Below are 24782 nucleotides of genomic sequence, written 5' to 3' on the forward strand. Positions count from 1 at the left end.
GTACTTAATATGATATATATTTTTATATGATAAATCCAAAGTAACCATCTTAGTACGAAAGGGTTTTGTTTTTTTTGGTGATCATTTTCTGTGCTTGTAGCTCTTATAGTAAATGGAGAGAAATCAATGGAAAAATAATCTTTTAGAATCACGAGTATTTGTTTTAAATTTTCTAATTGCTTTGGGTGACTAAATAACTATTCATTGAGAATGCATCCATAAGCCATCAGCTCCTATAACATCAAATCCATATATGCAGTGATTTAGTAATTAATCTCATTAATTGCTATGGGTGTTTGGACCATGTGATCATGGAGCCAATCATATTTCAAGTTTTCATTTTACAGTATCATCATAAGCATCCAAACTGTTCAGATCAACTGTTCTGTGATCTGCATAAACCATCTAGCTACCTGAAATGCCCTGGTCTATTTCTTGAACTGATGAGTTTTCATGCACATATATACATAGACACACATGATGTGAATATGTGTATGTGTGTGTGTATATATATATAATAGAAGCATATATGTGTATATATATATACACATACACACCTGGGTATATATGTGTATATATATGCATGTGTGTATGTATGTATGTGTGTGTGTATATATATAAATATTTTTCTGTCATGTCCATTTGGAATTTTCTTGGTAAAGATACTGGAGTGGTTTGCCATTTCCTTCTCCATCCCATTTTACAGATGAGGCAAACAGATTTTATATGACTTGCCCAGGGTTACACAGCTAGTAAGTATCTGAGGCTGGATTTGAACTCAGGTCTTCCTGACTCCAGTCCCAGTGCTCTGTTAACTATTTACAGACAAACTTTCTGATTTCAATATATTTTAAATAAACTGTATAGAAAGAGATACTATAATCTTCCTAATAATTAACCATATTCACTATTACAAAATGTCCTTTTATTTATTTATTAATTTCAATGTCATTTCAATAAGATCTTATGATATGCTTAGAACTGCTTTAGCCACTTTTTGGAAGGAGAAAGTAAATCTGTTGATTAGTTGATACAAAAGCTCATGAGATACTATGGATTCAATAATTACCTCTAAGTATATAATTTCCAGGGCAGTAAGGTGGTACAGTAAATAGAGCCCTGGGCCTGGAGTTAGGAAGACTCCTCTTCCTGAGTTCAGACAAGACTGAGAAACAACTGAACAACAATATATAATTCTCAAATCTAGATACCCATGCCTCACTTCTCTCCTGAATTACAAACCTAAATCATCAGCTGTCTTCTAGACATCACCCAGGCTAGCCCCTGAAGTCTATTTTACAAATTGTCAATCATATCTGTGATTCTCCTAAGTTATCTATGTCCCTCACAAGGCAGCATTTCAGGGATTTTTCATTTTTTCCCAATATTTCCAACCTCCAGAATAGTATCTGACATGGTACTTAATAAATACTTGTTGATTTATAGCTTGATGTTACAGTGGGAAGACTACACATTGGTAGGTCCAAGGGATTTGAATTCTAGTCTTATCTCTGCTATTAACTTCATGACTTCAGGCCAGCCACTTAAACATCTCTAGGCTACAGTGTCTTTATCTGTAAAATGAGAAAAATAGACTAAGAACCTTTCTAGCCCTAAAATCCACAATGTACATAGTGGGTCCCAGACATTCTTTAAGCTACTCTGTCCTGAACAGAGGGCAGAATGAGACAGATTTTTTGAAGCACCTCCATATTCTCTCTCTCTCTCTCTCTCTCTCTCTCTCTCTCTCTACCTCCCTACATTCCAGAGGCACAAAATAATAGATATAAAAATTGAAGCAATCTCAGAGGTTATCTAGTCTACCCCCTTCAGTTTCTAGGTGAAGAAACTGAGACCCAGAGATATTAAATGACTTGCCCAAGATCACATGGATTGCAGATGGCAGACAAGATTTGGACCTACATTCTATAGGTCCAAATTCCATCGTTTCTCCATTGTTTCATACCGTCTTTAAAAAAAAATTGAGTTGAGGCTATGTGATATGGTGGATAGAGTGTTGGACATGGAGTAAGGAAGACCTGAGTTCAGATCTGGCCTCAGACCCTTAACTAGCTATGTGACCATGGGCAAGTCACTTAACCCTGTTTGCCTCAGTTTTCTCCTCTGTAAACTGAGTTGGAGAAGGAAACGGCAAAACCATGCTAGTATATTTACCAAGAAAACCCCAGACGGAGTCATGAAGAGTAGGACATGACTGAACAACATTTCAAATAAAGCTAAAGCTTGATGTCCAGACATAGACTAAGGCACAAAGTTATGTCCTCTAATTTGTGGGGGCCTGGGCACTGTTTCTCTAAAAAAGGCTAAAGTAGAAATAGATGGGTATAGAGAGGAAGAGTATTTCAGAAAAGGAAAAATGATGATGACTCACATTTGTAACCTACTTTAAGGTATAAAAAGCACTTCACATATCATTCCTCTTGATCCCCACAGGAACCCTTGTGAAGTGTTACTATCCTTACTTTACAGATGAGGAAACTGAGGCTTGAAAGAGGTTAAATGTCTTGTCCTGGGTCAGACAGGTAGGAAGTGTTCACTCAGGTTTCTTGTGAGTTTGACACTGCTGAGGACAACCATTGGTGGACTCTGTTTATTTGCTTCTATCTCCACTGTTTTTTGGCAAGTGGGGTGGAGAGAGGCTCCACTCCCCAGGAGGGACTGATTAACACTTTGCTCATCTCACAAAGATGATAAGTAGTACCTGTGAAATACTTAGCACTCTACCAGTCCTTTTTGGTGATAGAGAGAGAGGCAGTAGGCATGGACACTGCTTCCTTCCGTGGAGGAGGGTCAGTGATAAGGGGCAGGTACAGATGGAGTTTGTCACCCTGTCAACCTTCCTCTTCCAAATTTCTCCCACTGGCTTTGACTTCAGGGAAATCTCAAAATCATGCATTTGTTGCCAAATGTACCTGCCTGGATTAAAATTAAATTAAACTGAAACTTTTGGCTAAAAAGGTGAGTTTATGAACACTCCTTTCTCCTCTCCCTAACCATCCCAGGCTTCACTCAGGTTAGATGGTGCACTGGAGTTGAGCCTGAAGGAAGACCTAAATTCAGATCCTGTCTTTGATTTACTAGCTATGTGACCTCGGGCAAGTAACTAATTTTCTGCCTGCCTCAGTTTCCTCAACTGTGAAATGACTATAATAATAGCACTTCCCTCACAGAATTGTTCTCAGTATCAGATAAGGTATTTGTAAAGTGTTTAGCTGAGTCTCTTTCTCCTCTTTCTCCTCTCCTCTCCTCTCCTCTCCTCTCCTCTCTAAGTAAGTGCTTAATCAATGTTTATTCCCTTTTCCCAGCTCTAGACACTGAAACTGCCCTAAGAGCAGAGGATTTATCATGTGTTATTTCTTGTTTTTTGCTATTCAACTTATCTCTTGTGAAAATCTCTTATTTCCAGGTGGCCAGGTAACACATCGAGTAAGAGCACCGGTCCCAGTGTCGGGATGACCTGGGGATCGAATCCAGACTCAGACACTTAGCACCCACCCAGAAACACCTGGCCGTGTAACCTTGAGCAAGTTTCTTAACCCCAATTGTTTAGGGGAGGCCAGGCAGCTCAGCAAGTAAGAGCACCAGCCCCAGTGTTGGGATGACCTGGTGATCGAATCCAGGCTCAGATACTTAGCACCACACCCAGAAATAGTTGGCCGTGTAACCTTTTTTTTTTTTTTTAAGCAATCAGGGTTAAGTAACTTGCTCAAAGTTACATGGCCAGTTATTTCTGGATGTGGTGCTGAGTATCTGAGCCCGGATTTGATCCAGGTCACCCCGACACTGGAGCCAGTGCTCTCACTCACTGAGCCACCTGGCCGCCCTTAAGCAATTGGGGTTAAGTCACTTGCTCAAGGTTACATGGCCAGGTGTTCTGGATGGGTGCTAAGTGTCTGAGCCCGGGATTCGATCTCCAGGTCATTCCAACACTGGAGCCGGTGCTCTTACTCACTGTGCCACCTGGCTTCCCCCTGGCCGTGTAACCTTGAGCAAGTTACTTAACCCCAATTGCTTTAAAAAAAAATCTCTTATTTCAAGCACAACCACAAATTAAAGGGAACTCAGATTGATGCAAGAGATGACTCATATAAAGAAATAATAGCCCCTCTGATCAGCCTGCAGAGTGAAGTTTCAGATACCATTGAATCTGTTGCTGCACCCTTTCTTAAACTGTCAAAATTTTTTTTTTTTTACTGAGAGGAGATTTGCCAGAAATTCATTTTAAAACATTAAAAAAAAACCCTTACTACTAATAAATTTTATGCTCCAAAAAGCTATGAGATTTCTACACACAAGAGACAAGAAGAAAATTATAACTCAGAAAGTTAATTAGTCCAATTCCTTTCATCACATTCAATAAATACAAGTGGGATGGAATTGAAAAACCCTGTACAAAAACACAAAAAGGGTTATGGTGGACAGAGGACCTGCTTGCTGCTCTTACAGATACCTGGCTTACAGAATTAGGGAATTACCTTTCCAGAAAGTCACCTGCCAACCTACATACAGCTCTTATGCCATTATTATACAACTGAAACTTGAGGATATAGAATAGAATCCCTGAAAACAAATGATGAAATAGTAAGTTTGGATTCAGAAACCAAAAGACCCTCATAATACCTGGCCATGCCAAAAGCACATGGATGATGCCATGTCTATATCCAGAGTCAGAGGACTTGGGCATGAACCCCAGCTCTGCTGCTCCTCTGTGTGAGCCTGGGATCCCTGACATTAGGGGGTTGTACTAGATGAATCCTAAGACCCCTTCCAGTGCTTAATATATAATTTTATAATGTCTACCAATTGATGACTGACCCCCCACTCTCCCCACTGAGTTGACTTTTCATTTTGCTCATGGCTGAAAGAGATATTTTACTTAATGAGACTGTATCTGTAATTGGAGCACGCCTATGATGGAACCTGGGGCAAAGAGAGAAATTACTGGGAGTGCTTATTATTTGGTGATTCAATTCTAGACTTAGGCTCCTTGGGGTGTATTTAATGTCAATTCAGCAGCTGCATCTAGTGGCTTCTAGTATGAGAGTTTTTGCCAGGAAGTCCATAAACTTAGTGGGGTTTTTTTCAATTCTGTTAACTATATTTCAATATAATTGCTTTCCTTTGTGATCCTATATATTTTATTTTATGCATCTAAAAACTTGATTCTGGGAAGGGGTCCATAGGCTTCACCAGACTGCCCAAGGAGGCCATGCCCCCCCCCAAATTATAACAATGGTTTAGAATAATTGATTTTGAGAATTACCTGTTGCTTTGTATTTTTTTAAATTGTGTCCGACTCTTCATGTCTGACTCCTATTTGGGGTTTCCTTGCCAAAGATACTAGAACGGTTTGTCATTTCCTTCTCCAGTTCATTTTACATGTGAGGAAACTGAGGCAAACAGGGTTAAGTGACTTGCTGTAGCGGCAAGCACCCCAAGCGTCCTCAGGGTTTGCAGCTACCACAGGTTCTTGGATCTGCTTTGTTAAAGGAAAGCAACTCAAAATGGGTTAACAAGCTTACTTTAATCAGTCAGACATATATCGTTTACCTTGTTCAGGAGAAAAGGTCATCACCCTGAACCTCAAAGTATACAGGCATAATTATCAAGACAGAAACATCAAGTAGACAGATTTCCAAACTGTCCAACCATTACATCCATACCCAGTCAACATCTGGGTTTCCACATTCTGGGTTTTTCAAAGCCGGGGGACTCTCAACAACGGCTTCCCAGAATTCAGATCAAATCACAGAACACTTCTCAAAGTGAGTCCCAAAACAAAGTTACACATCAGGGCTTATATAGCCTTCTTCTGGCTCAGAGAATGTAACAACCTTATTGACTCACTGGCCAATCAAGAAGTATCTACTGAAAAACAAGCCTCCCTCCCCAGGCTTCAGGTGCACTTTAGCCTAGGGGCAGGGCAGATCTTTAAAATTTACATTCGCATTACACTTGCCCAGGGTCACACAGCTAGTATATGTCTGAGGACAGATTTGAAGTCAAGAGGACTAATCTTCCTGACTCCAGGTGCAGCACTCTATCTGCAGTGCCACCTTGCTGCCTGGTTTGGCTGAGAATACCACAGGCAGTTCTCAGAGTGATTGAGAAATGTCTAGAGAATTGTCTTTGAGAATTTAAATGTAGAGAATACTCAACCAAACAATTCTATCACATTCCTGATAAGGAAGGGGGCTGGAAGAAGTCTCTTACTAGCAGTAAGGGAAGAATTGATTTCACAAACAGTAACTGAGAAAAAAATATCTCTTATCCTGATTGACTAAAGCTCTTCTAGATGGGGCAAGCCTCGAGGGCACATGTGGCCCTCTAGGTCCTCAAGTTAAGCCCTTTTACTGAATCCAAACTTCACAGAATAAATTCCCTTAATAAAAGGATTTGTTTTGTAAAACTTGAACTCAGTTAAAAGACTGCACCCAAGGTCCTAGAAGGCTACATATACCTCTAGGCCACAGGTCCCCCCCCCCCCATCTTAGCAAATTCTGACACTGTTTGAATTACTGGTCTGCCACCGCTGTATGCATTTTCATCCCACTTAAGAGTCTCCCCTAAACCTCTTCCCTCCTTGCCCCCCCCTTTAATGTGGTTACTGGCTTTCTCAGTATCTTAAATTTCATGTTTTAGAGGTTTTCAGTCCATAGCCACTGCCTGTAGATTTTTCTCCAGTAGCCCGCCTCTTCCTGTAATTAGACTGCAGGGTGAGGTCTTCAGTTTTATCTTCTATTTTTTCTTTGACAAGTTTGGCACAATACCTCCCTGAGACAGCAGTAAGGAGAAAGAAGTCACATCTCAGCCTGCAAAGTGCATGCAGATTATGGATGATGGGCTCAGACAAAATGGATTTCCTCCTTTTCTTTCAGTACCATGGACAAAACTGAAAATGGGCCTCCCCATTCAGCAGGCAGGATGCTGTCTAGCATTAAGTATAGAAGGACAGAGCCCGTCAAAGAGGCAATGAATGCTGTCTATAATGAGATCGCTTTCTGGCCATTGTTCATGAAAAATGAACTACATTCTGCAACTGGCCTTCTTCTTGAGTTGCCTCTGTCTGGAAGGAAGAGCATGACCCAAAGTTGTTTCTGTTTTTTTTTTCCTGAGTGTGAGGAGTTTTCAAGAAACCTTTTTTTTTTTTAGTGGCATTAGATTGCAGTTAAGGGGAGAGTAGCCATCCAGACCCCACAGCACATGCCCTCACATTTACTTTTCAAATAAAAAAAACTTTTCTTGGCCATACATTCATTTCTTGATTTTTTTTCTCCTCTTTTTTTCCTTCTCATTCACTGTCACTGACCCAGATTCCCTAAGCTGGTATAGGATTTAGCTAAGGACTTCATAATAAACGTTATGCAGAATCTCTCCCTTTAGCCTTAACTGCTCCTTCTGGTTCATTCTCATTCTTTCATCTTTTTCTGACTCAATCTCCTCACTTTCCTGACTCCTTATTTCCATTATTCTGTTTCAGGACCTTCTTTACATTCAGTACTACCCCAACACACATCTTATTTTAACTTAAAATTTTAGTTATAGAATAATAAATTAGTAATTGAATTCAAATGAAAGTCAAACCAGTGTGAAAAATAATGACAAAATTACTTTATATGGTCACTTCCAAGGACATAAACAAAGCCTCACACTGAACTGACTGAACATGAGAGTTTACTGATACTATGCAAACTACTGGTGGAACACGTACAAAAAAAAGAAAGGATGCTGCGACATAAGCCTTCTCTGCCTTATCGTCATTGCCATGCCCCTGGTTTGGCATAGTTCAGGGACATGAAAGTATATGCATAGTGATATCAAGCTGATTCAAGTCAACAATTTTTTATTAAACTTATTAAGCATTTAGCAGGTAGCCGAATCTTAGGCCACCAGCTTGGTACAGACCATTGCCTGTTTCCAGATTGTCTTCAGCTATTATAGGGATATGGGATTTTATACTGAGGTAGACTAAGGAAGCTAGATACTCTAATCTAGGATGGACTAACCCCAGCTGCCATTGAATGCCCTATAGCTGGGTGGTATAGTGGAGACAGTGCTGGACTTGGAGTCAGAAAGATCTAAGTTAAAATCCTGCCTCAGATATTTACTAGCTCTGTGATCTGGACAAGTCACTTAGTGGCTCTTAAAGTCTCAATTTCTTATGTGTAAAATGAGGATTATAAATGCACCCCCTTCCCAGGGTTGTATAAAGCACTTTGAAAACCTTAAAGCATTTTGTAAATGCCATTATTATTACTGTTATTACTTATAAGGTTAGATAAGAACTTATGCTCTGTTCCTGTTTTTACCTCAAGTTAAAGTTTATTAGGGCAGATAAAACTCTTAAATCTTTTTCTCATACTTTAATAAAGTTTACTGACAAGAATACTAATTAGTATTATCAAATAGCATACCACTCAGTGTTTTCTGCTTAATGTCCTCAAACCATTACTAGTTGTTCTCCAAGCAATTGGGCATTTCATCTCTAAAACTGATTTTCCTTTTCTTTAATTTTTAGTGTCACTTTCAAACCATAGTGAAATTTATACTACACCCTGATGGATTGTGACCATTGCCCCCCCCAAGAAAACCCATAGAATTTTAGGAGAGGGAGGATAAGGGGAGTCAGAAGTAGTCAGGAAGAGAGTGAGGTGACTGGAAATGAGGTGATAGGACAGGAAGATCAGCTTTGGTCTAGGATTCAGCACAGCTAATAGGCATGATATGATGCAGATGAGTCTTGTGTTTTTTAAAAAATAAAACCTCAAATGCAATCTAAGGTCATATGCCATGTGGGGACACTGAAAAATAGACTGAATTATTTCCATAATAAAGTCAGAAACACAGAACATGTGTTTCCCTTCTAGGCTTAATGATTTATTACTTGGTAGATTTTTTTTTTAACATCAATGGTGGCATCACTGCAAATACGGCAATACTTTCTGTATAAATCTTTGTGGTCTCTATCAAGATACCTTTTGTAACTGATCAGAAAGGCTCAGCTGAGGATACATTTTTCAGTACATCTAATTATAATAACATCTCGACTTCAGATCTGAAAATCCTCATGCTGGCTCTATATGGCAATCAATACACACCAGCATCATACAGTGGTAGTGAAATTTATCCTGTTCTTAAATTGAAGTAAGTTTCACTTCACCCAAAATTTGAAAAGAGAAGGATGACTGTGCAATAAAGCACATCAATTTATCACTGGGTTCAATAGCTTGAAATAATTATGTCTAAAAGAAGGATGGGAACTGGTACTGTTGGCTACATGTTTGAAAGTAAGCCAGTTTCCTTTGGACCAATTTTATGCTATTGGAAATTTTTCCTGATGCTCATACAAAATAGCAAAGCCTAGTATAGAATTTCAACAGTCACTAATAATAACAAAAACAAAAAACCCTAATAATAATAATAGTGATAGTAATTTTAAATTGTCTGCAGTATGATGTGCCAATCATACTTCCAATGAGTTTAGGGAGGATGAGCTTATAACCTAATATTTTTATTCAACTACAAAAAGCAGTTATTTTATTTTTTTCATCTTTTACTTAATAGCATTTTATTTTTTCCAATTACATGTAAAAATAGTTTTCAACATTCATTTTTGTAAGATTTTGAGTACCAAATTTTTCTTCCCTTTCTTCTCCCCTTCCCAAGACAGCATGCAATCTGACATAAGTTATACAGTACAATCATGTTAAACATATTTCCACATTAGTCATGTTGTGACAGAAAAATCAGAACAAAAGGGAAAAACCATGAGGAAGTAAAAATAACCCCAAAATAAAAATAGTATGCTTCAATCTGCATTCAGATTCCATAGTTCTTTTTCTGGATATGGATATCATTTGACATCATGAGTCTTTTGGAATTGTCTTGGATCATTATATTGCTGAGAAGAGCTAAGTCTGTCATAGTTGATTATTGCACAACGTTGCTGTTGCTTTGTACAATGTTCACCTGGTTTTGCTCACTTCACTCAGCATCAGTTCATGTAAGTCTTTCTAGGTTTTTCAGAAATCCATCTGCTTGTCATTTCTTATAGCATAATAATATTCCATTACATTCATATATAATGACTTGTTCAGCCATTCCCCAACTGATGGGACTTCCCTCAATTTCCAATTCTTTGCCACCACAAAAAGAGCAGATAAGCAGTTATTTTGTTTACCTGGGTATATTCTATGGCACATTTGGATAGAAAATAATAATAATGTCTCAGATGAAATAAGAGGAATGAGATAATAACAATAATAATAGCCCTCTCAAAGTCCAACCTATACTCCATATTGAGTGACGGTTCAATGGCAAAGTAAGGGACTGCCACCTACAGTGATATATAGAGGGTGTCAGTGTGCTCTGAGACCCCAAGAGTAGCTTTGAAAACATATCAGGATCTCTGAAACACTGACCATTTGGGATCTAATCACACTGATTGAATTATTATTAAAACAGCTAGGTGCTATAGTATATAGAGTGCTGGACTTGAAACCAGAAAGATTTTATCACAACCTTTTATTGTGTGACATCAGACAAGTCACTTAACCACTGTAAGCCTCATTTTCCTCTTCTATAAAATAGATATGATAATAACATTCACCTCAAAGGGTCATTGTGAAGATAAAATGAGTTAATATATGTTAAGTGCTTTACAAACCTTAAAGTTCTATATAAACGCTAGCTAGTAGTAATAGTAACAGTACTCTGGTCAATGTGATGTACAACCTCCAGAGAATCATAGAAATAGAACTGCATAGAATTATTTGAAACCTTCATAGTAATCATAATAATCAGCTGATCATAATGATTAACTTGACAAAGAGGATGGTTAAGTGAGTTAGGAAAACTCCTTCATGCTTTGGCACCACAAACAGGAAAGACAAACTAAAAAATAAAAAATGTCAGTACAGTATCTCACATGCTGGAAAAGTTTTAATACAGATGCCACTGACCAGAAGTGCACATGAAAAGGACTGAAGACATGAATACTTTTTTTATTTACAAGTATTATTTAATAGTGAAATTGCCAGTAGAACTTACATTGATGGGGAAGGGTTTACACTGTTTTTGCTGACAGTGTCCCAGACTCCAAGTCACACAGCAATGTATTGGCAACTAGTAGATAACAATTGTAAGAAATAATTTGATCCCTAGCTTATATTAGATAGCATAAGATATAAAATTAAGGAGCTGTTAAAATCTAAAGAAGGAAAAGTTGAAGAACTTGAGGACACTGAAAATCTTCACTTAATGCAAATTTTAAAAATTCTATTCAAAAGTGAAACAGATGACCAAAAGAAATCCATCAAAGGATGTTGAAAAGAACATGGATATGCTTAGATTGGAAAAAAATTTTTTGAGTTCAATGTCATGCAGCCAACTAGCAGAATAACTACACCTAAGTTAAATTTTTCTGCAGAATTGGGAAGGGGTAGGGCCAGATAAGATCCATAATTATTCGCTCAAATGCTTCACAGTGCATAGGAGCTACTCATAAGGACTTTACCCACTACTTCTCAGCCTGATCCCATCTTTCTTCAATCAACCAGCAATAATTAAGCACTTACTATGCACCTAATATTTGTGCTATTCACTAGGGAGACAAGTACAAAGACTGAAACAATCTCTACTTGAAAAGAATTTAGATCACCAATGATCTTTCCAAATAAACTAATTATGTGTTTTTGTATTTTCTATACATTATTCAGCATATGAATAATATGTATATTATATACAGAGTTTCTGAAAATTCTTAGTGTAGTTTCAAGCTGTTAGAACTAGAAGACTTTGGGGACATGCTGTATAATTATGTTATATGTAAAGTAATTATTTAATTATGCTAAATAGCATAGTGGAGAGAGTGCTGGACCTTGAGTCAGGAAGACTTGAGTGTGAATCCTGATTGAGTTTTACTAGCTGTGTGTCCTTGGGCAAGTTACTTAACTTCTGTTTTCTTGTAGTACCAGTGCAGTATTTACAGCACCTATGATCACAATGAAGACCGTGACTATAAGTATCACATGACATTCGATGCAAAATATTCCAGATACTCCAGATAGAGGATAGAACAGAAGGATTTATTTAGACACCAAATCCCCAAACCCATAAGCCAATTCTATCATAGTACCAAAGATATTCAGAAACCATAATAACACTGAGAGCCACAGCATCCTTCAGCCTTCCCACAAACCAATACAAGATCAATATTTACTCACAAAACTCCTTGCCTGAGCTCCTCTGTCCCCCACCATCTGGCTAACTCAGAACCCGCTCTCTGTGGGCTCTGATTCCCTTCAGCACAACTCCTCCCACCACAGGCTCCATGTGACTACATCCAGCCTATCAGGGGACAGAATTTACTTTCAAATCAGGGGAGGTCTTCACACTTCCCCCAAGGTCTATTAAGGGACAGGGAAGATCTTCAAATTCCCATTCTTATTACATTGCCCCAGTTTCTTTAATTGTAAAATTGGATAATATGAGTACCTAACTTTCATGGTTGTTGTGAAGATAAAATGAGAGAATGATTTGTAAAGTACTGTGTACACCTTAAAATGCTATATAAATATTAGCTATTATTATTATATCATAAACTACATAAGCCCATAAAAACAGTATTTTGACTGAGAAGGAAGGTATAAAGAAACTTAGTGTTGGTTCAGTAATTGCTTAACAAGTCATCCAAAAGCAGTGTAACATTAAATTGCCTTTATTGATTATTGCAAAGCCCATGACTTAGTTCCACACTCATGGTTTGTTCATATATTGCAATTATACAAAACAGACTGAACTATGGAGAGAAAGAGTAGTATTTTATATCCACAAGGAAACCTTTAAAATAGATAACCATTTTTATATGGACATCAGATACTTTAGTGTTCTTAGAAAATTTGGGACTATATTTTCTACTTGTACAACCAATACAATAATGTCAAGAACAATTAATTTATAATGTAGCATTATTAGGGGAGATAGTTTAATCCCATTATGATTCCCCCTAGCCTTAAGCACATTATCATCTCCTAAACAGAGGTAGATACGGTTTCCAAGTTAATGAGGAAATCAAACCAAAAGACTCTATTAATCATTTGATGTGCATAGATGACAGACTATCTGGATTCACCAAAACAAACAAAAAAAAGAAACCCATTAAACAACTCCTTCATCATGTGGAATCATTTGCCAATGATATAAAAAAAGATATTTTGACTCAATAAGTGTAACATTCTTCTTATATGCAAAAGAAAGAGACTGAAAGTTTTCGAGCTTAAGGTTAGTCAACAAGTATTTAAGTGGTTTCTGTGTGCTAGAAGATACACAGAAATGCTACATTCTTTTCCAGATAAGATACACTGAGTATAAAATCATCAAGAAAAAAACTGTGGTTGAATATATTAAGAGACTCACTGGCATCCTAAAGGCAAAGCTTTGTAGAAAGATTACATTTAAGGAAATTAATGCTTATGTACCACTGATATTAACATATGTTTTTGAAACATATAATGAACTACAATAGATTTGGAAAGTATACTAACAAAAACTTGTACAATAATCACAAAGCAAAGGATCCATCACCCTAAGGCACATGTAGAAACATTACCATGTCCTCACCAAAAGGAGGAAGAGGATTGCTCAACATTCTAAGATTATGTGATAAAAGGGTAAAAAAATCCCATGTAAATAGTGCTAGAGCAAGCAGACATTTCTTCACCTTGTAATAGTATAGGCTGACAGCAAGTGCAAGCCATTGTATTTGTTAAATGTAGCAAAAAGTGGCTAACCTCTGCATAAAGCTCATGAAATAGCTAAGATCCAAGAGTGGATTCAAGAGGCCCTCCAATAGCAACATACACATAAACTCACTCAACAATAGGTGAACAAAGAAATCTCAAATAAATGACAGAGTTATGTGAATATTTTAAAGGAAATAAAAGGAAATAGACTAGGGTTGATGATGACAAGTCAGGATTAGGTCATCACACTGGGAATTACATGAATCTGACTTCATGATAAATGCAGATTCTTCAAGGAGTGATAGAAACAGGGTATATAAGGAAATAGAAAATGCAAAAAATCAGGGCATCTAGGTGGTGCAGTAAATAGAACACCAGCCCTGGAGTCAGGAGGACCTGAGTTCAAATCTGACCTCAGACACTTAATACAAGGACTAGCCGTGTGACCTTGGGCCAAGTCAATTTGCCCCAATTGCCCTTCAAAAAGCAAAAAAAAAAAAAGTGCAAAAAATTTCACAAGGCATGCCTTCACAAAGGCATGACCAGGTAAATAGAATTATATAACAACATCTTAGTATATTTTATGTACTGACAGACAAGTCCCCTACTTGAAATATAGACACCAAAATATTCCAGAAAATTCAAATAATAAGAACTGAAACAAATACACTGGAACTGTACCATGCTCACAGACTAAACTGTGGTCCACAATTACCTGAACAAGTTGTTGCCATACCAAATGCCATACCAAATGATCACCAATCTGTGTGGAATGAAAGACTTTCAAAATATAGAGCCTTAGGGGAAATCGAAATCATGTGAAACAGAATAAGATGCATATCACACCTGTCATTCTGTCTACTAATTGAATTGCATTGAGAATGCTTTCAATGAGCCTATAGATGATGAGATTATAGCCTAATGATTTTTATGAATGGAAAATTCTTGCCAGTAGGGGTTGTCTTGTTAAGTGTATTTGCATCAAACCACCATTTTATGAGGGCCATGGTCACTTCACTCTTGGCTCAACTGACTTGCTGGTCTTCTCCACTCTCTTTTTAGCATCCTTGCCCCCCTTCTGCCTCCCATTTCTATTTTCCCTTTGTGTGCTATCTTTTCAGATTAGAATGCAAATTATCTGAGGGGAGAAATTGGAATTTTTTGCTTGTATTTATATCTTCAGCACTTAGCATGGTGCCTAGCACATAGGAGATACTCAATGATATCTGTTGATAATTGTCATTGATTCATTTATTTTACTGCAACATACAGTTATTTTATCTGTGCAATCGTCCACAGAAAATTACATATAAAAATAATAGCAGGATAATGGCTTGTCCCAGGACTGTTTCTATGTCAACTCTATTAAATTAAAATGAGAGTAATTTTCCCATAATAACAATAATTCTCATTTATATGGTACTTAAAGCTTCACAAAATAATTTCCTCTCCAAAACTTTAGTTAGCAGTCAGTATCCAACTGCTTTTCATGAAAGAAGCAGTAAAATTCTATAATTCTACAGAGCGAATGGATTTTTTTAAAGGTATCATTGGGTGGTAAAATACTTCTTGGGTTTTGTCTTGATTTTGTGACAAACTGAAAATATCTATAGGTATTAGTGATATTAAAGGCTTCTCAATTGTTGTTCTCACCATGGGAACACTGATATTTCTCACTGATTCAGTAATGACTTGGGAAAAAGGAATCCAACAGAGCAGGAAGGGCCTTGAATTTGGAGTTAGACCTAGATTTGAATTGAAGCTCTTTTACTCTGTGTTCTTGAGCAAGTTATTTAACTTCTCTGGATCTCTGTTTTCTCCTTTCTAAAATAAGGGGTTAAACTGGATGATCTCTAAAACCTTTCTGGGTCTAAGTTCTATGAACCCCCCAAAAAATAAACTTAAAAAATTGCCTGGGAATTTTTTTCAGAGTTTTATGGACTATAGTCTACACTTAGTTTTGTAAAAATGAAAAACCAACTAATTTGTTGAAAAAATTTTAAATATATTTCAAAATAAACTTATGAGAGATTGTATGACATAGTAGAGAACCAACCTTGGAGTCAGCAAAAACTAGATTCAAGGCCTACCTTTTCCACATACTAGCTACATAGTCATCACTAAACCTTTCATTGCCTGAGACAACTCTATAGGGTTAAAAGTTATAAGTGAATTACTGATCTGCTTTGGTGGGGGGTATTTTCCACACCAGGAGTCTCTCACAGTCAGTTAACAAATATTTATTAAGTACTTACTACATACCAGGTTTACATGCATCTATATATAAATTGACCATCAGAATTCTTAGGATAAAACCTGCACTTGCATTCAAGGGTGGAGTGCCCATAAAGTAGCTGTTACCTCAGGTTCGTGGGCCTACCTTGTGCCACACCTCCACTGGTGTGTTTCCTCACTAGCTTTTAGCCATTCACTCAAATGGCACAGCAAGAACAGTAGCTACAAAAAATTCTCACATAAGCCAGGGATGCACTCCTACAAATGTATACTCTGTCCATGGAGAAAGTGAGCACAAGCTCAAAATGTAATGTCAGTGAGGCACACTTATAGGAAATACATGTGGCCATGGCAACTCATAACTTCTGAATTGCAACAGCTTAATGTCAGTCAGTCGGTCAATGTATGTATAAAGCTCCTACCATGTTCCAGGAACTCTGCTAAGGACTGAAGGTACAAAGAAGGGCAAAAGACAACTGCTGCTTTCAAGGTTTACTGGGAGAGACAACATGAAAAGAGCCACATACAAAAAGACATGCACGCAGAACAAATTGGAGGTAATCAATGGGGAGAAGGTACTAGCATTATGGGGAGACAGGAAAGACTTTTTGTAGAAGATTCGATATTAGATGTGACTTGAAGGAAGCCAGGAAAGTCAGAAAGCAGAGATGAAGAAGCAGAATGTTTCCAAGGATAGGAAACAGCCAGTGAAAATGCCCAGAGTCTGGGTCAGAGACCTCTCTTACTTTATATATATAGAGTTCTCACTAAATTCATCACTGTGCACGGTGTCTGTATGAGAAAGGCCTCTTGGATGGGCTTACTCCTCACTTAGCATGCTGTATGAGTTGATTCAAAGGGTTTACTACTCAAAGGGCACCTATAGCTTCTACTACTTTTAGCTTCAGGCTAAGTTTCAATTCTCAGTTGTGATACTGCTGTGATCTTCCAGAAAGAACAGTGACCCTTAGCCTAGGCCTGGCAGAAGCCTTTCTGGTTTTGCCCCTTCACAGTCTGGACTCTGGTGCTTGTTATCTACACCTCCAGAGACAGGAGAGCAGATAGAGGTCTAGCTTTTGCTTTCTACAACTCTTTCTGGTTAAGGACTACTCTCAATGAAAGACAATTTATTCTATGGTGATCATATCATCTATACCAGGCAAGTTCATTGCCTATGCTGGTCTTTTCAAATGAAAATAATCTTCTCAAAGCCTCATATCCTTTAAAAGGTATAGAATGAGACACTCACACCTAAAAGGGGACTCACTCTGCAAAATATAAAAACAGTGTTAAATCATTGTTTCTCTAACTTGTCTCTTGCAACCTAAAAGTTTGGTGAAGTCTGAAAGGGGATCATACACATACACACACATAGACAGACACATGCACATATATGCTTATCTGAAGTTATCAGTGTCATTATTTAACATGCAGTCTTGGATTCTGCATTTCATAGATTTTTGTTTAAACATTTGGTTTTTACAAATGTGGTAGAGGACATTTTCAGTGTTTGTTGATTTATTCATATTGTATTCAATATTTATTATATTCTTCAACAAAGTTGTGGAAATTTCAAACTGAATTTTAACTACTTAGAATGATTTAAGGGATAGACTTCTGACAACACTGTATTTTCAAAATCATTTTTATTGTAATTTCTGCTTCAGTTCTAATAGCCTTTCTATGAATGGAATTAAGATCACTATAGTCCTTATATTTCAGTTGAAAAACCTAAGTCCAAATGAATGACTTTCCAAGTTTATAATACTCATGGCTAGCTCTCAGATTGGTTCTATACTATAGAACTCTGTCCTTTTTCCCAGGCCTGTGCCTGTAGCTTGCCACCTGACAAAGCCAGTAATACTTAGTTTAAAGCATATTGTTTTCCATATCCTTTGTGACAAATAATATTCCAACATATTCAACATATGTCACTTCTTTTTCTAGGGAAAAAAGAAAAGACAATATCAAGAAAAACTGATTGTCTTTATGGTCTTTTTCCAATAAGTTCTCTTTCTACTGTCTTTTCCTCTATTCCCTTCCTGAAACCATTCCTAAAACCATAAGGAGCAGGGATGAAAGGCTCTCTCACAGGCTTAACTGGCCCCTCTGGACTTTTGTTCAATATGGAGTTTTGTATCATTTAGAATGTTAGTTGGGAAACCTCCCTGATGTGTACTGTAGTGGGAAATAATAAAGAAATTACATTACAGTCTTCCCCTGCCTCCACTGATATAAAGAGCATAAACCCATCTTCTTTACTTTGGGGAGGGTTTGTATGAATGCTAATTTTGCCTATAGTATGTGTTGTTATTTTTTATTTGATATGTGTAGTTTCCTAATCAAGTCAAGCCTGGGATTTGTATAGTCACATACATTTTTAGTATAAATTCCACTAGATGTTCCTTGCAGTTCCTCCAAACTCTAGGATTCCATGGTTGCTATTTGTTATGAAAACATAGATTTATGAAGTTGGAAAGGACCTTAAGAAGTCACCTAGGCTATTATTCCCTGTCTCAAAGCTACATTAAAAACTACCTAAAAAGATAGCTGCCTAGCTTTTTCTTTAAAGTAATTTTTAAAAGTCATTGACTCTCAACTTTTATCTACAGAGATCTTCTTAATGTCTAACTCAAATCTCCTCAGCAGCAGTTTAAGTGCATTTTATCTTGTTTTATCTCCAAAGAACAGTCACTCACTATCTATCTGTCACTACAATATGCCAGAAGACTTATTGACTCATTGTCATACCCTGAGCTTTGTTTTCTAGGTCAAATAAACCCACTTCCTTTTTAAAAATTATTTCTCTAGGGGCGACCAGGTGGCTCAGCGAGTAAGAGCACTGGCCCCAGTGTCGGGATGACCTGGGGATGGAATCCAGGCTCAGACACTTAGCATCCACCCAGAAACACCTGGCCGTGTAACCTTGAGCAAGTTACTTAACCCCAATTGCTTAGGGGTGGCCAGGTGTAAGTAAGTAAGGGTAAGGGCACTGGCTCCAGTGTCAGGATGACCTGGGGATCAATCCCAGGCTCAGATACTCAGCACCACACCCAGAAATAACTGTCTGTGCAACCTTGAGCAAGTTATTTAACCCCGATTGCTTTAAAAAAAAAATATTTCTCTTAGTTGCTATAAAATGGATGAAGGTAGACATATTATTTTCCAAATCACTGAATAGAGATATAAAAAAGTTAAAGGATTTATTGTAAGCAACATAATGAGTCAGTGGCTGAGCTATTGAGAACCCACTTCAAGTCCTACAAAACAATTTTAAACATTTTAAAAGTATTCAAGCATCTAAGCCATCTAATTCCTGCATACACAGGAATAGATCAATACAGTAAATCATAAAATGGCAGAATGTTAGAATTGTAAGCAAATGAATAAGTAAATGAAGCTAATATCCAAGACCACACAAACTCCCATATAATTATTAATGGTGCTAAGGAGCTATCCATGGTCATAAGAAAACTGAAGTGGGGACAGAAATAACTCCAAATAGATAAGGGCATAGTCCTTATACCAAGTAAGTCAAGTTAGTAAATGAACCATTTGTTTGGTTACCCAACTCTTTGGAATCTTGCCTGACTTTAGACCATATTTGCCCATCTTGCTTTTTGTTTCACATTGCTAACCTATGCTTCTGCACCTTGGATATAATCCTCAACTTTATCCCCACGTCTATCTTCTTTTTATTTGTTTACCTGGTAATAACTGACCCTTTTGCCTCATTTGACCCTCCACTACCTTCTGACTCTTTGTCACTGGAATTGTCTTTTTTTTAAATCTCCCTTCCTGTTAGTGTTCTCTCTTTTCTTGAATTGTCATATTTGCTTTATAAATTCTTGTTGGATTGGATCAAATTGATTTCACCAGATTAGGCGTCCTATGGGCTCTGAAACCCATCTTATAGAGGTATTCCTTCTTCCTACCATGGTGGGGTTGGGACAAGAGAACAGCACTCACTGTTGGAAGTAGTTATAACCAGTCTCAGAAATTCATTTTCTTGATAGCTACTCCATTCTCCTTATTTTCACTCTAGTCAACTTATAAGAGGATATTTGACTTATCCAGAGAGAGTAATCTCTTTAGAGTTTTTATTTAGTATCTTGCATACTATATATTTCCTAGTCTGACCTGACATTGGTATAAACTATTTTTTAAAAAAGAAAGAATGAATAATGAGGTGGCTAGGTGGCATAGCGGACAGAAGGCTGGAACTAGAGTCAAGAAGACTTGAGTTCAAATGTGGCTTCTGATACCATCTATATGAGTCTGGGGAAATCACTTAACCTCAGTCTCAGATTCCTTGTCTTTTTTTGCCTTTTGGAGGGCAGTTGGGGTTAAGTAACTTGCCCAAGGTTATATGGCCAGTTTTTTTGTGTGGGTGTTAAGTGGCCAAGGCCGGAACCAAACTCAGGTCCTCCTGACTCCAGGGCTGGCGCTTTACCCACTGCATCACCTAGCCACCCCCTCAGGTTCCTTGTCTTTAAAATGAAGATAATAACAGCACCTATTTCCCAAGGTTATTGTGAGTATAAAATTATACAATATTTGGAAATCATTTTGGAAATCACCTTAAAGTGCTATATAAACGTGGCATTGTATTGTATTGCTATTGTATTTAGGAGAGTAAAGTTTTTAGCCGTATTTTCCTGAAAATGCTGACCAGACAACTTCATCTATTTCCCTTGTTAGTTCATCACAATTAGATTCACAACTTTAATGTGGTTTCTTTGCCTCTGAGCATTCATTTTCATGATTGTTCCTACAATGTTATGAAGAAAGCTTCAAAACTCTGTGGATCAGATTCTCAATCATGGGCATAATCTCCTAAATGAATCACAAATTACTTTTAGTCTTTGCAAGATCTTTTGTTGAGGGATATTGAATGTACCACTGCTATGTTGGTTAAAGTTTCTGTCATGCTTTTGAAGAGTGATGTTATCTCAAATCATGATTTGATTTCTATTTAACATATGTAAGATTTAAAGCACACACAATCTGTCCTGTCTCTCTATCAAAAAAAAAAAAAGTACCTACCATACTAGGGAAAATTCTTATTCATGAATTATGGAACTTTATTTCCTACTTAAAGAATTTGACTGGAAATGGTGTTAAGAATCCAGAAAATGAATCTGTATGCTAAGACTACTGCTAACTTGGACAGTGATCTTGAATGAGTGGATAAAACTTTCTGCCTCAATTTCCTCTTCTATAAAATGGGGAGAATGCCCTGCCTACCTCACAGTGTTGTATAGGGAGGAAATATGAGAAAAGGGGGACCTAATTTTGAAAACTAAGGACCTTTCTCCAAAAGCACTTTTTACCTTTTTTAAAAAGTGCTGTATGAACATCAACATCATTGTTCCATTTTATTTTGCCTTCATAAGTAGAAAGTATGATTAAATCTTAGATAAATGTCTTTTCCAATTAGATGAAGACCATTCTTGCCTGAGTTCCTCCCCCATGTTTTCTCTGTTCTCAGGAGCTCACCATATCCTTTACCTTTGCCTGACTGCTTTTCTCCCTACTCCCTCTCAAAACTGCCCTGCCCTGTGTCCTCAGTTGTTTTAGGACCCTGATAGCTTATAGAAGCTAATTCAATAAACCTTGTGGATCAGAATGTTAATAGCTGATAAATACTTAACCTGTTACCACTCCCCAGGTAATATTTGTACTTTAACAGGAGTCTGCATTATGTAAGTGAAGAGGAGTGTTTTAGTTAATGTTAATAGGACATGCAGAAGAGAAATTTGTGGACGGCAAAGGAACCTGTAAGCTTCTTCCATGGATAGGTAGATATACGTAAGTAAACTCCTGCAGGCCTGAAACCAGGATGAAAGGCCCACTTAAGAAAAGAAAGGATCACAATTGGGAAAAACCAACAAGATATTGTAAATGATTGTTATTGCAAGGAGGCTCATTAAAACCAGGTCTTAAAGTTATGCTTTAGATGTAGAAGAAAGCAATGTAAAGAAGGTCATGATTAGGGATGTTGTAAAGAAGGCTCTATTCAGGTTCAGGGCAGATTAAATGAGCTCTGGAGGTCCTTCCAATTTTGTAGTTCACATCTGTAAAATGAGAAGGTGGGAATATATAACCCCCTAAGGTTCCTTCAGTCTGTAAATCCTGGGGTTTTGAGGAAGACCAGTCATATCCACAGGTGTCTCTAAGTTTCCTATCTCTCACTCTTACCAGGAGAATAGCCTTCTCTTGGATGCTAGTCACATCCTTAAGACATTTCTGTCAGTGTTGCTGCTTATGACAGCTAAGCTTGGGAGAGGGACCAGAGAGCAGGCAGACTGAGTGATGCCTTCCTTCCTTTCTTCCAGCAAGAACTGAAGAAATAGTAATGAGTGCCCTGGCACTTGTCTGAATACCTTCAGCTGGGATACTTTGAAATAACTTATACCGACAGGTAATTTAATTAACGTGGTTTAAAACAAAAGCATACCAGGAACACACAGGGCGGCTGATAAAATGGCTAGAGGCAGCTAAGGACAGAATGGTAAATTCTGTCATTTTGAAAAAGCCAGTCACAACTATGTGATGAGAGCTCAATAAAATCAAGATTGAAGTAGGCCCATGGCCCCTGCAATCTAAAGGATGCAAGGAATACTAATGGAAGAGATAAAACAGGCAAGTTATGATTGAGGCAAATTATGCAGATAAGGAATGTGGTATGACTCCTGGGATTAGAGAAGTGTCACTAGAAATGTTAGAGATAATCTGTTTATTTAAATTGATATATTCAAAGCAAAGAGCAAATACTTATCCCATTTTACCTGGAATTTTATTTTGAAGATTAACTTTGTTTCCATAAGAACCTGTGTTATTTGATAGCAAGCTGGATTTGAATTTGCAGTCTTACTGCTCTGAGTCACTTAGCTCAGAACCTAGAGCACAGCAAATTTGACAGTAGAGACTTCTGGCAGGCACATGGGAGCTAGCAGAAACAAGAACAAAAAAGAACAATATCCCAGATCTGGGAGTTCCTGCTTCTCTCTCCCTCTGTCTCTCTCCATCTCTTTCTTTCTGTCTCTCTCTCTGTCTCTGTCTCTCCCTCTCTCTTTTTCTCTCTCCCTTCCTCTTCCTCCCCCTCCTTCTCTCTCTCCCTCTTCCTCACCCTGTCTCTCCCTCTCCCCCCCCCCTTTTTTTTGTAAAATGCTCACAGCCTCTTTGATGAATTTACAAATCTTAGGAAGGTGAGCAGTCTTAGCACAATGATTTGTGTGTCCTCCCATTTGGGATTATTTACAGGATGACTATACGATTATGGATTATTCATGACTATCATTTCCCTTCTTTCTCTGTCTTTTGTTTGCCTGTGGGCCATTTCCCTGTTAATTAGCACCTCCGACAGACGGTGGATGGGTGAAATAAAAGGAGAAACTCAGGCCAGTCAGTTTTGGTCCTAATTATCGCTTGAGTGAAAGAAGGCTGAGGCTGTTAGTTTAAAGTCAAATTCTTAGAGTTATCTTCAAGATTCAATTATCCACATTTTACCCATGAAATATATAATTGAGACTTATCTGCACTTGCAATTTTGTCAGTAATTCCTCATCCTAATGTTTGGGGCTGTTTACATGTGTGGTTGTGAACCACAGATATGAATTGGACCTCTGATTTCCTTGGTATGGGAAACTCCAGGTGAGGAAGCTCCCTCTATCCATATAGGTTTTCAGAGAATTGCCTATGGCCCTCTAGTGGTTGGTTAAGTGCCTTGCCCAGGGTCACAAAGCCAGTATATATCAACATCTGGACTTTAACTCAGCTTTTCCTGGCTTCAAGGTCAACTCTAGTCCACACTGTCTCTCTATGAACCATGGAACCAATTTGAGTTTTTTCACCCATGTGCTCACAACCAGTCCTGAAACTACACTAACCATGTGAGAAAGTTTAGAAGACTTCTGCTAGGATAAGATGTTCTTAGCTTGGGATTGATTAACATTTTTTTAAAAATTGATAACTATTTCTATATAACTGGCTTCTTTTGTAGTCATATATCTTATTTTTATGCATTTACAAACATTATTCTGGTAACTGATCTATAACACACAACAAAAAAAGGATAAGAATCCCAGCTCTAAGAGAGAGCTTTTAAGCACCAGAAGGACTATGTTTCATATGTACACAGAAGACATGCTGTAATAGTAATGTAATCTAAAGATCCCCCTGTATTGGCTTGGTTTTTGGTTTGATTGTGTTAAAACCCAGAGCTTGTGAATCCAACTTGTGGGATGGACTTGTTGATGTGAAAAGAGAGGACTGAACTGGGAGGAGCTGGTGATGTAAATTTAGAGAGACACAAGAAAAGAGAGAGGCAGAAGAACTTTTTGGAAGCAGTGTCTTGGAGGCAGAGAGAGACTGAGATGATTGCTGAGGGCCACTTTGAATTGCCCAGGACTTTTGAGAGAGCTGCCACCCAGAGCTGCCAAGGTCTGAGGAGACATGGCTGTTATGCAGGTACTTTGTCTGTCTGTTTTGATGTTGTTTTGCCAGATTTGTCCACTGGTGAAAGACAGTCTTGTTGTTGCAGAGGTCTTGGAACCTTGCTGTTGGTTCGGAGCTCCAGAGACTGTTCTGCAGACAGAGAGTGAATTCTGTCAACTGGTGAAGGACAGTGCTGTTGTTGCAGAAGCCTTGGAACCTTGCTGTTGGTTCAGAAGCCCTGAAGAAGGATTTTCTTGTTGTATGTTTACAGAAATCCTGGAAGGGGGTTTTGCTAATGTTTTCAGGGGTCCTAGCACTGTTCTGCAGACAGAGAATGAATTAATG

Source organism: Petaurus breviceps, unplaced genomic scaffold, assembly GCF_028583685.1.
Source record: "Petaurus breviceps papuanus isolate PSGF00001 unplaced genomic scaffold, PetGlider_PUasm1.0 90639, whole genome shotgun sequence".
NCBI lineage: Eukaryota > Metazoa > Chordata > Mammalia > Diprotodontia > Petauridae > Petaurus > Petaurus breviceps.